This window comes from Belonocnema kinseyi, chromosome 3 (assembly GCF_010883055.1).
Source record: "Belonocnema kinseyi isolate 2016_QV_RU_SX_M_011 chromosome 3, B_treatae_v1, whole genome shotgun sequence".
NCBI classification, from domain to species: domain Eukaryota; kingdom Metazoa; phylum Arthropoda; class Insecta; order Hymenoptera; family Cynipidae; genus Belonocnema; species Belonocnema kinseyi.
This window is the reverse complement of record NC_046659.1, coordinates 53081240-53095067: the sequence shown is the minus strand read 5'-3', so window position 1 is coordinate 53095067 and position 13828 is coordinate 53081240.

Genomic DNA, 13828 nt, shown 5'->3' with positions numbered 1-13828 from the left:
GGAAATTGAGGAATATGTTAAATATTAAACAAACGCTTTTGCTGTTGGCGAGGGACGCGGGAAATCGCTACCTTCGCACAGTAGGGACTTGCAGCTACACATTATAGAACTGTGGTCTATACTCTATAGATCTTATATTGTAGTACTTTACAAACACTCGATACCTCGAATCGAATTTTTATGAGATTTTTCATCGTGTTTTTGAGACTTTTTGCTATACATTTAATACAAAAGTTTTCAACGTTTCTTCATGAATTTCTTCATATATTTTATTAAAATTTTAAAATCGGAGTTTAATATGAAGTTTGCAGAACTCTTGTAGAGTTATTATACATTTGTTTTACATTAAATCCTGAAATTTATACAATATCTATGACATTTGTTCAAGATTCGCTCTTATCTCCGACTCACGAAGGAATAATAAGGAAACCTAACTCCGTTTCCCCACTTGGCAATAGAAACATTACCGTAAGTTAAATGCACATTACAGGAAGATCTTAAATTTTCGTGCGCAGGTGCGCAGTTGTCCTCTTCCTGTGATGCCGGGTTGTAGTGCAAGTTACACGCCGAAGAAGGCGTTCGGTACAGTTCGGTTTTTTAAAGCCATCACTGTACGTACAATAAACGTCTAATCTATTTTATTGTTTTACATAACTGTCATTTAATTTTAATATAAATGATTTAGGAATTTAACCTTTACTCACTACCTGAGTGCCTGGGGAGAATTTCTCAAAGCTTCTCAGAGCCTTGAGAATCTTTAGCATATGCTCTGAGATTTCTATCGGTAGGGCGCTTCATTATAATATCACATTATTTGCAATTATCCGTGCTGATTAAATTGTATACATGCTTATAAATACTTAATTTACCAATTTCTAAACTAAGTCGCCTCATAATAACTTGTAATGAAATAATAATATTTTTCATGTTTACGTTTCTAAAACTTTATAATTTTCAATCAAGTTATATTACTTCCATTATTTCTTTATCATATTACAATTTTGAAAGGTACTTACCTATACTTTTTCTTCTCAAAATCTGTTTACACATTTTTCAAACAGGTACCGAAAATACTGTTTATATATTTATTTCGTGTATCTTTCGTATGCTGATCAACAAAAAAATAGAACCTCTCTAACTTACGTCAAGTTGACAAACTTTGTCACTCGCATACTTTTCCATGTACAGGAAGAGGACAACTGCGCACCTGCGCACGAATATTTAAGATCTTCCTGCAATATGCCTACCATTTACAGTAATGTTTCTATTGCCAGTTTCAAATGGCTTCCCACTGACAGTTGGATCTCCTTATTATTCCTTCGTGCCCCGTCTATCGAAATAATTTAGGAAAGATTAATGCAGTTTTTTCCGTGTGGACCGGGAAAACCGTGAAATGGCCAAAATAATATTTAAATAGAAAAAGAAAACCGAAAAATGACATTGAACTTATTTATGAAGTATAACACTCCAGAACATTTTTGAAATTTCAAGAAATGCATATAGGATATTAACATTTTTTGAATTTTGTGAAAATTCCAGAACATTCTCAGAAGAAAATTCAAAACCATTCCAGAAGAAATGAAGGTGTATTTATTTTCTGACTGAAATTCTTATTTTTATTTGAGTAGAAAAAATTCTACCACCAATATTTCATCAATTATCCTTCCATATTAAAAACAATTTAAATTTTAAGATTTTGAAATTAAGCCTATTGCGATTTTGTGAATTTATTGCAAATATTTGAGGATTTAACACTTTAATTATTATTATTTCAAATTATAATTATTTAGTTTGGATAATTTAATTCGAAGCGTTTGAGATTGTAAAAATGTAAATTTAAACCTTAATGTACAATTTTAAATTAAAATCCTGATTCCATAAATAATTTTAAGTTGAGTTTTATGAATTGGACAATTTAAAAATATTAGCATGTGAACGTATGTACATTATAATTCATTCTGTCAAAATTATAAAATTTTATTTCGAATTAGAAAGAATAAAACCGTTCAAATCAGAAAAATTTTAGAATTGCAAAATTCAAATGTTTTTGGTTCAAATACAAATTGTTCAAAATTGTGCAATTTAAGAATGAATTTGGTAATCATCTATGCTCTAAACTCTAAAGTCTAAAGCATCCAACCGGCAATTGGAAGACTCCTGTTCGAACCTCGACAGTGACTGAAGGCGTCTTTTGCACTGATGTCAATTAAATGCGCTTTTTTCAGGTTTAAAAATTACCAGAAAACCGAAAATAATGGACATAAATTTATAATTAAATATCTGAACAAAAACTTAATATTATTCATTAAACGTTAAGGTAGAAAATTGCACATTTTTTATTTTCATTTAAATCGTCTAAAATTTAGAATTGTTCTGTATTAAATTCGTTAAAACGATTTTTTTTAATATTTCAAACTATGTATTGTCTACACTTTAGCTTAGGTGGTTTCAATTTGGAAACATAAGTAACCACGGGGGCTATTTTTATAAATATTGGAAAATTACGGGAAATTTTCTTCTTTAGTGGCCATTTGGATCGCCAATTAGTCTCATTGTTGTTACGCGTTATATGTTGTGCAAAGATGTTTGGTTGATAGACCAAAAACGTTCAACCATATTCACTATTCAGCTCCTTCTGGTTCTAATTGAATCAGTCAAGCGATGTACGATGACGGTTTTCCATCTGAAGAAGAACATCTGAAAATGAAACCAAAGAAAATTAAATTTTCCGAAGACCCATCGATCGATGATGAAAACCGACAACCTGTAATTAGGAAGCTTCAGTCACTACTTCTAACCTGCAATTAATAGCGCGCAGTAATGATTCTCTATACTTTCAAGCCGAGACGAGTATATTATAATATCACATTGCATGCTTCGCTTACCGAAATAAGACGCTTGCAACAGCCACGTAGTAAAGGAGGATGAATGATCTTTAATGACGGTGTAATGATCCAGGACCTTTTCCTACCAATTCTTTCCTCGCCGAAAGGAAACGCGTCACGCTTGGTCAGTTCCGGTACCTCGAACTCGAATCGACCAGTGAGAGCAATTGACCAGCCTAACAGGAAGCGTACAAAACTAATTGCGATATTGAAGAAAGGAACTTTATGCCTAAGGTCATCCAAGTTCGTCTCCTGCGTTTAACTTTAACCCCACCAAAAACCAGATGTTGTTTCCAAGGGTAGCGAGTTTAGCCTAAGTTTCTAGAATATCGACGTATGTTCGAAGACCAGATGACAGCTCGCAGGAAATCCCACAAACAACATGCGCCGAACGAGTTCCGAGACAAAAAAATTGATGTTGTAGAGTAGATGTGGACGATCGCGAGGTAGAAAGGTCGAGTGGGTGGGTGATATGGAAGGGAAACGATGTTGCGGGAACACGATGACTGGTGATGTTTTCGGGGCAGCGGCAAAACTTCAAGGACCCTCTCGAGGCCAGAAACACTCACGGGCCCCTAATTATCACCCCGGGGGTTCCCCTTTCAGGCGGGGACCTCTTCTGGTACAAAACTGCTCAGCAGGGGTCCTCTGAAGCCCCCTTAACCCGCCCAAACCTCTCCCTTCACTGCTTCACTCCTTGGTCCACCCACGAACGCACCTCGCACTGCGAGAACGAGCGTATGTTAGTTTTCTTCAATGGCTATTCTGACGATTGATGAAGAGTGATTAAACTCTCTTTTACAAGGGCGACAAAGAACGACCTGCATGTCTCGATTGAGGATTCGCTAAAATCGACTGGGCACGATCGGTATTAGAAACAACACGAGAAATCGCGTATTGGATCAGTCACGATCCTCTTTTACTGGCTGTAACCGCTATATCCGCATGCCAAAGTATATGATGTTTGCGCACTGAGTCAGAAGCAAAAATTCAAGAAGTGAGTGGTAATCAAGCTCTGCCGAAAATAACGAGTTACCATCGTATCTAAATTCCAATTGAATCGGAGGATTGTTTCGAGTACGGAATAGCCGCTGAGCTCACTGGCATTTTCGAGCAATGAGTTTTCGCAATGAGGGTCACGTTGGATGCTAGTAAGTGGGTTATTTCGCAAGCAGTGACTGCAAATTGATTTCTTGGATGTTGGGCCTCTGAAGCTGCATCCTTGCAGAGAATAGTTGTATCTACTATCGGCGAGAAAATTCTAGTCCTCTGGCTTTGACGTTAAATAAGTATATGAAGAAAAAATGGTAGGTTAATGAAAGAGGTATCATTTTATAGGTGTAAATGCTGTACGTTAATGAGCCGAAAAGTAATATTCGAAAAAATTATTTGTAGATTACAGATCTGAACATACGATGAAAAGTGAGGAAATTTGATAGCTTCTAAAAACAGTGAACTTTGAAGCAGTTTTTTATTGAAAAAATATTAGGAAAAATCTGAAAAAAATAATGCTAGTACATTAAACTTTTCTAAAGAGATTCCTGTCGAAAAATTTGCAAAATATAAATAATTGTTCGTTTTTTGTGAATAAATATGCGACTGCACTATCTCCAGTTCTAATGAAGATAATGAAGTGATTTCAATTGGAGGTAGTTATTTGAACTATCTGTAATAATTTACAATTTAAAGGAAGTATGTGCTTCTTTTTGTCTTCATACAAATTGTGATATTTGAAGTCAGTTTTTTATATAGGAAAGCAAGTACGAGAGCCCAGTGTGGTGCCGTTTTTTCAAGGGATCATCCTCGGTTTTCCACAACCCGACCAACCCAACTCGTGTCTCCGAGCCTCACTCTGGCCTTCAAACCCTTTCCCCGTGTTGAGGAAAACCGAGGCCGATCCCCAGAAAAAACGGCACCACGCTGGGCTTTCGCACTTACTTTCCTATATAAAAAACTGACTTCAAATATCGCAATTTGTACTAAGACAGCAAGAAGCACATACTTCCTTCAAATTGTAAACTGTTACAGATATTTCAAATAACTACCTACAATTTAAATCACTTCATTATCTTCATTAGAACTGGAGATAGTGCAGTCGCATATTTATTCACAAAAAACGAATAATCATTTATATTTTGCAAATTTTTTTACGAAAATCTGTTCAGAAATGTGTAATGTACCACCAATAATTTTTTCAGATATTCCCTATTATTTTTTCTATAAAAAACTATGCTTCAAAGTTCGCTGTTTTTAGAAGCTATCAAATTTCCTCACTTTTCATCGTATTTTCCAATCTGTAAGCTGCAAATAATTTTTTCGAACATTACTTTTCGGCTCATTAACGTACAACATTTGCACCTTTAAAATGAGATATTTTTCATTAACCTACCATTTTTTCTTCACATACTTATTCAACATCAAAGCCAGAGGACTCGAATTTTCTCGCCGATAGTAGTTGGGAAAATTTCAAGAGGATTTGTAATTTGTATGCAATGATAAAAAGCTTTAAACTGTGCTAATGAAAGAAGATAAAAATCTATTGTTCGATGTGTATTTTATCATTGTATGCCTTATTCCTTATTATCCCTTAGTCATAGCTATGATATGTATACATATCATAGTTATGAATGATTGTATACATAGTATACTGAAACACTGGCAACAACTGGTACGGTACCAGCACAGTACCAGTGCTATTTTAGTAGTACAGTGTGATACTATAATTTTCACCTGCATTGCTGATTTGCATCTCTATTATAAATAAGGAAGTAAAGCTCAGATTTAAATTGAGGGGCGGGCGGCAATTGGTGTAGAAGCTGTGTAATAACATCCGCTTTAGGTATTATGCTCAAGTGATTAATATGATTCAAATCATTGAACCTAAACCTATAGAAAATCGTTCATATGCTGCAAACAGCGGGATTTCACGGATGCAGACCGTCGGCGAGCGCAGTTGGCCTGTCACTTTGCTCACCCCACCCTATTCTTCTAGCACATAAACCAGTTAGGAATTCGGTGACGGGCCTGTCCCGTGCACGCATTCGACCAAAGACCCTAAACCCTAAACTAAAGCGAATTTACTTTGTCGCTTAAACATATTTGTCATACGCATATGGATATGGACGTGTGCATATAAATACATGTATATATGTAATATATAACATATAAATTCGTGCATTTAAATATCTACAGATATACGTTGCTAAAAAGTTGTTGAAATTTAAATTACTTTTTATCTACTGGGGTTGAAAATTCGTTAATTTAAACAAAAAATTATTGAGCTGTTCTTTATGATTTTACCAAAACACACTGAATCCCGATTCATTTCATCAATCAAAGTTTTCAGTACTGCAAAAAAATTTAAGAGTAAAAAAAATAACTGACAATCATAAATTTTGAATCTGATTCCATTGGTTCACAAAATGTGACCTACGTGTTCAAGGTTCATGAACTGGGATGTATCATGTTTCCGATTCGGTTATATCCATGAAGAATTTCTTTCTTCAACGAAGATACATGATTTCAATGCGTTTTTTTAACACTAACCATTTTACATTTGTAATACAATTCAATCATATTCAATAGAACTCAACTGCAATCGAGTTCAAGAGGTTCCAAGTAGATCGAAGACATTAAAAATAATTCACGTAAATTAAAATGAATTCAACAGAACTTAAGTACAAATGTTTCGCATTGAATTAACATAGTAAAATCATGTATAACCTTTTGGTAAAAAAAAGTTCCTATACCTACTGTCAGATTCGTATTCAGCAAGAAAAAATACTTTGGACGTAACACATCCCATTTCATGAACACATAAGTGACGTTCTATTCGGCCAGTGTGAAAAAAATGTACTCGATCAAAAGGAATGATCGTACTGAATGCATTCTATAAAACATTTCTCCAATAGAAAGAACTGGTTTTATCTAAACGGAAAGCATGAAATTAACTAAACAATTTTCTTAATTTGAAATGTGATTCTTTGGTTCAAAGGAGCGTACCCTAAATTTTGCCAAATGTATTTTGGTAATAAAGAAATTGGTTTTTAATATAATTTTTTAAAATAAAATTATAATGTTTACAATAAAACAAATTAAATATAGCATTTTTCAGAAGTTTGAAGTGATAATTATTATTATTATAACTATGGTTAAAATTTGTGGCTAACTTATAACCTTGAGAACTAATTTTTCCCGGGTGGAAATTTAAGTCGGGGGCTGGCCAGTCTACGGCTGGAGAGCCCGGCTTTAAGTCGAGAGCTGGCCGGGGTTTCTGGTCGGAATCCGGCCAACATCGTCACGCTGCGCTGGCCAGCTTATGGTCATGGAGCATGGCCGGGAGCTGGCCATGGAGCCCGATCGTGGCCCGGACAGGATCAATTGGCGCTTTGCTGGATTTAGATGTTTCGGGTTTCAATTGTATGAAAAGCATGTGTCACTGAATTAGAGGATCAATTTGATTCTTTTTTACTACAGAATTAGAGCATATTAATACATGAAATTCCACACAGCCAGCAAACAGACAACATTAACTATTTTCACCTAGTCGTTGAGAGACAAAAAGAGTATTTAAAAAATAAATATTAAATGATTGCGAGTATTTTGTCTTTAAATATTAATAGTCCTGCTTAGAGTAAATACATATATTACATTTTTAAACATTATATCACAAATAAAATTTCTAGCGCTACGGGGTATCGAACCTACATATCTATACCTAAATCTGACGCCTGGCAGTCGGGAGTCCTAACCACTGCGCTAATCCGATAAGTTGAAACTTGTCGAAAAAGCCATCCTCATAAGGTACAGTTCAGAAAAGTTAAAGTACTAAATTTTAATTTCTCTTTTCCTAATTATTTATTATTATGCGACTTTATGCAAATATAAAATAAACGAACATTTAACAGGAATATCAATAAAATATTTTTTAAATACACGATTTAAATCGATTACAATTTTTCTTCGCGTGATATTTTGTTTTTTCCCGTTGTAGACTACTTGATAACTTTTTACAATGACAGAAAATGTGATTTTTTATGGACATTAAATATTTTTAACAATGGAACTCAGAAATTTAATCGCGAATGTTAAAAATTTCTTAATAATAAAATTTTTTAAATTTCCTGTAAGGTAATTTAAAAATCACGCCAAAATCTCGTTATTTCGAGGCTATTAGATTTTTATATTGTATATTAGTTATTATATTATTTAACATTTTTTATTAATCGTTTACGTAAGTTAAAACAATTATAAATTTAGTATCTGTATTATGTTTGTTGCCGTCATTAATTTATAGTTTTATTATAATCTCTATTTGAAAATGTTTACTATACATTTATCATGATTTGAGATTTGTATACAAATCCATTTCTTAATGAAATCAGAAAAAGTAATTAAGTTATAAACAGAGTTTAACAACTTTATTATTGCCAATTAGCGCGCGACTAGCTACTGTCTGATCATTCGATCAAAAGATTTGCCCGAGCAGAGCTCAGTCAGCCCCCGACTGGGGTTTTGACATCAATTTTGCCTAGTGAGTCTCCAACTAGCGCACGGCTAGGCTCTTAAAAAACAAACATAGCCCGGCCAGTCCCCAACCAGAAATCTTGTTGTACTAGGACTAACTCGGGCTTTTTCCAAACGGGCTATTGTGAGATAATACGTAATTAATTACACATGAATGCATTATTCATTTTAAACAGAGTGCCTACACGCACTGAAAAAATCAGGCTATTCGTACCAGGGGTGCCAACCTCGAGGGGGGAGATCGGGCGGCCGCCAACTTGTTTTGAGGGGGGGGGGTCCCGAAAATTGGTAAATATCTTGTGTAAATAAATTGACTAAAAATGATTAAAAAATAAGGGAAAATAATTAAGTAAAGAAAGTGAAATAAAACATAACGTGCACAAATCCATAATTCGCACGATTAAATTTATATTTATAAACAGGTTCGCGAATATCACACATGAGAGCACCATTTCGTTAGTATCTTTGAATTTTTAAAAATTTAAAAAAGAATGCTTCAAATATATCCCTTCGCTGTATGCCAGCATAAATAAAACGGGTAAAAAAAACTCCACTTGGAGAAAAAGTAGATCAAAGTTAAATAACTAATCTTTTTTTTTTAATTGGCAATTATAAGTGATGCAAGAACGTATCCTGATTAATTTGGTCGATTACAACAATTATATCGTAGAAAAATGTTGATTAATAAATTTTGCCTAAACAGTTTTTTATAAATCCAATACAAATTTTTCTAATTTATCATCAGGCCAGCCATGTACTCGAATCCATACATAATTTTTCTACCTATAATATTAATTTTTAATATGCAATTATCATAATAATAAAAACTAAATAATGAATAAACGCTGTTTCTTAGTTTTTTTAAACATTGAAAGTTTTTCAAAAATTTGTAAGAATACAATGATTTAATTGAGTAATATTTAAGATATTGTCGATCTATCTTCCCACCACTGTAGGAAAGATTTACCCCTCAGTAGAAGTGTATACTCCTCGGGGTTAGTGCCGCTGAGTAGAACCTTAAGTAATTTTTGAATAACTGATAAAAATAAATCATTCAAGTTCTCACAATTTTTTAGTGTTTAATATTTATGTGAAATAATATATATTAGAATTTTAATTTTTAATTATTTGCAATGTGATTTGATCTCTTATACTTTTTTTGTATTCAAATTACTGATTCCTTGTTGGATCGAAACATTATTATCAATTATTTATTTTTAAATTAAGCTAGAAGAAACTCCTTCAATTTGATGTTTGAAATTTTGGCGTACTATTCACGTATTTCAAGAATTAATTTGTTACACAAGTGCCTGAGGAAATAAATGTTTTTTTCTGCTCATCACATTCTCTTTTTAAACCAGAGGGAGGGGGGGCTGCCTGAAGTAGATCCGCCCGACCTGTTTCAAATAGAATTAGCGCCACTAATTCGTACCGAAATTTCGATACAAATAGACCCATTCCCAGGGACCCCTATTCGTACCGTAAAAATCCGGCTATTTGTAACAAAATTTCGGTACAAATTTAACTTTAGAGAAATCGTTTCTTCATCATAATAATTTTCACAACGATTGCAAAGAAATATTTCTTTGTATCAAAGAAATATCACCAGAAAAATGATTTCTTCAATTCACGGTATGATTTTTTTTCCTGTTAACAATATTTATTCAACCGAAGTAATCAAATCTTTAGTTCAAAGAAAATAAAAATAAAATAAATGCATATCCTTGGATACAGTAATTTTTTCAATTCATTTCTAATTTGTCACAGAAAACAAACATTGAATGAAAGAACTTTGCAGTCAATTTAAATTACTTTAAAGTACAGTTTTCATGCAAGAGAGAGTCGAATTCCCAAAGAATATAGTTCGTTGTTAATAATATTTTTCTTATTTCATTTGCATCTTTATTCCTTTAATATTGTGTCTGTTTAGACTTCATAAATAAAATCAGCAATTGAATTAAAAAAATCTGTTGTTCGTCATTTTCGCTTTGCAGTTTTAAGAAATTGAGCCTAAAATGTTTAAATGGTGTAAAGTAACCCTAGTCCAAACATTAAACTTTGCGTTTCTTCATGAAGTTATTTACCTTTGTTCAATTACGCTCTCCTTGTGAGGTTTTCGTATCCTCTAAATACATATTAATATAGATAGAGCTCAAATTGGTCTGATACATTTATCTCTTGTCTTGCGAAACTGGTGGGTAGTACCAATCAAAATGAAATGTTACTAAATAAGAGCCACCCACTAAACCCACTAAACACACACACACACATATATATCTAGGTAAAGACGTGCCTGCAACTGAAAGAGAAAGAGAGATAAACATGAGTATACGATTTCTACGAGTGTTCAATGTTCATGCAAGGGTGATTGGAGATCGACGACGTCGTCGTTGTCGGTGATAACGCGAGGGTGGTGGTTGATCGTTGATGTTTTGCCCATAGGAAGCACACTTTGGGTTCCCACGTGCCGCGGAACGATCGCGTGCGCACCTACGTGCAGCCGTCACTCGAAAGGGAATGGGATTAGTCAGGGGTTGCTACAATGGGAATGGGATTGGGGTGAGGTGGGATGAGAAGGATAAAGATGGTTGGGAGGGATGGGTGGTAGTTGGTAGCCAGCCCAGGGCAAGAGAGGCAGAGGCGTGGGCGAATAAGGGGAAAGAAGTGGTAGCTGACGGATCCGTGCAGGATGATTGCAGGGCCGGCCGCGTGACGGTAACTACTGGGGCTTGTCTTGACAGACAGCCTGACTGCCAGAACTCCGGTCACGCGCTTGTCTCTACTAAGCTCCAAACGAACCGACTAAAGACTATACTCCCCCGCGATGGTCCAATCATCGTCACTTCTCTACTGCTATTATACAGTAATCTACATCTACACTCTAGACTCTAGACTCTACACTATGCATTTTCGAAATGTACACCTCACAATAACAGCTACGAAACGCGACTTGTCACGCGAATAGAAACGTGTTGTCTTGTTATTTCTGAAGCTTATAGCCTGCTAAGTTGTCAGCAGAAATTTCTCTTTATTGGATTAATGTGGTTCGTTAGCTATGAGGGAAAGGGTCATTTAACTAAACTTTTCAATTAGTTAAATTAAAACTATGCATTATAAGTGTCGGCCAGCAAAATTTTTACAAGTGAATTGACATCAAAATACATTAAGGAAAATGAAAGTCTCCTGTAGTATCTAAAATCTCCTAAAGTAACTGACCCTTAAAGGTTTTCCCCAGAAGTTAAAGAAAGGGAAACAATATTCCAACTCTCATAGTTTTTTTGCAGTAATCAGTTTGAAAACTCTACTTAGTGCTCCTTCCTTCCAAATCTTAAATAACTACGTGGTTTTAAAAATAAAACAATTACTAGTGCATTCTAGTATGAATGATTGAGACTCTACTACAATTCCCTGGCGAAAATTTGTTAAATTGTTTAGAGTTTTAACGTTCATCGTATTCTTTATGATGAGTCTTAAAAGCAAATAAAGATACCAATTTCTCGCTTAAAGCCATATTTTTAACCTCTGTGTGACCGGATTACCCGTTCAGATTACCGGATTACCCGTCCTGGCGCGGCGCCCAATTAAAACTCGGGCTATCCGGCCGGGTCCCGGTCGGATCCCTGTTTCCATTTCAACGCGGGATCTTAAAAGGTAGTAATGGTAGCGAATAATCCATCTAAGGACTCTTTAATTCAATCTTTTAACAAATGGAATTAGTGTTTATTATTATGTAATTATATTATATTATTATTATTATTGTCTTGTAAGGCTGGTCCATTTTAAACCCGTAGTACTGCGGTTAAAACCTATTGTACTATGACTTTTTATTTAAAAGCCCCAGTGATATAGAAGTCCATACTGCCGTCCAAACTAAGAAGATACATAAGTGACATTTTTATGAAAAATGAGTTTTTGGTATCGTTGGATTCATAAGAGAAAGCTGTATCTGACTGTATTAATGAAATCTATTAATTATTCATATTTATTGCAAAATACGATTGTTTATAAATAAGGAAAATCGAAAAAGTTGAAAAATACAACAGAAAATGATACACAAAGCACTTTGCGTGTCCTAAAAGTTGTACAAGGAAGGCAATACGTCATCAGCATACCCATGAAAAAGAATCTAAAGAACTTTGTGTCTTTTTTGCGTTCTAAAAGTGACCGAGTGCAGCGCGAATTGACAAACGAAAAGAATCGCTTGCCCTTACGTATCTTTTAGCCTTGTGAATTAGTTCGGACTCTGATCGGAAATCCACGAGAAATAAGTTCCGGCTAAATTCGGCTAAACACTAGCGATAATCGTTCGGGTAAGTTCGGAACAGCCACTAAAAACACAGTGTAGTGTCCCTTACGTATGTTTTGATGTTGTATTTTGAGGCTACGCTCGAGCTCTTCGACAAAGGTATCGTCCGCAAGTGACTTTGTGTTCTTTTTGCCTTGTATTTTCGACTTTTTGGGAGCACTAAAAACACGCAAGTCCATTTTCTAACAGAAATTGTTTAAAAAATCAATTTTTTATTGCAAAATATAAAAAGCACATTATTTTTTTCAAATTTCAAGAATTTTAAATTGTAGCTGTTTAAAATGGTAGAACTTTGTATTTTAAATCTTTGGAATAGAAAAGTCTTTAATTTGGAAAACTTACAACTGAAAAATTATGCAATTTTTAAGTTTCAAAATTAAAATTTTTGTAATTTAATTATTTATATTAAACATTTCTTCAAATTGGAAGATTAAAAATTAAAATCTCTTAAATGTAGACAAAATTCAAGAATTTTAATGCATAGCTCTTCAAAATTAAACAGATTTCATTTTTAACTCTTCAAAATACATATTTTTAGATTCTTGATTATTCGCATATCGAATTAGCCATTGGGAATTTAGAATTTCTATTAATATACTTGGATTGATGAACCCATATTAAAAGCTTAGGATACTATTTTTATAACAATTAGAACACTAATGCAGATTCTGACAAATAACCTTTGAGAATAAAAAACTATTAAAAAAAACATGAAAGAAATATTCTTAAAATCAAATACTTTTAAAATTGCCTATTCTAGCAGCCATCAAAATTTTAGATTTAAAAAAATTTATTTCAAAATTCTTTTGCAAAAAAAAGTTCCTATCTAAAGTGATCTTAAAATATAGAGAATCACCCACATGTTTTTATAAACAATTACCTGAAGAGAGTTATAATTTTTTTCTGTGGAGAATACTTATTAGAGACTACTATTCGTATTATTACATTTCACTAAGAAAATTATTCAGTTTGCGCGTAGGTGACAAAGGAAAGTAATACATAGTCAAATTATTGTGGAAAAACTTCGGAGACGAACATCTAAGAAAAATTATTATGCACCAAAAATATTGATCTATATCCATTCGAACTATATTTAAATTTCTCATTTCCA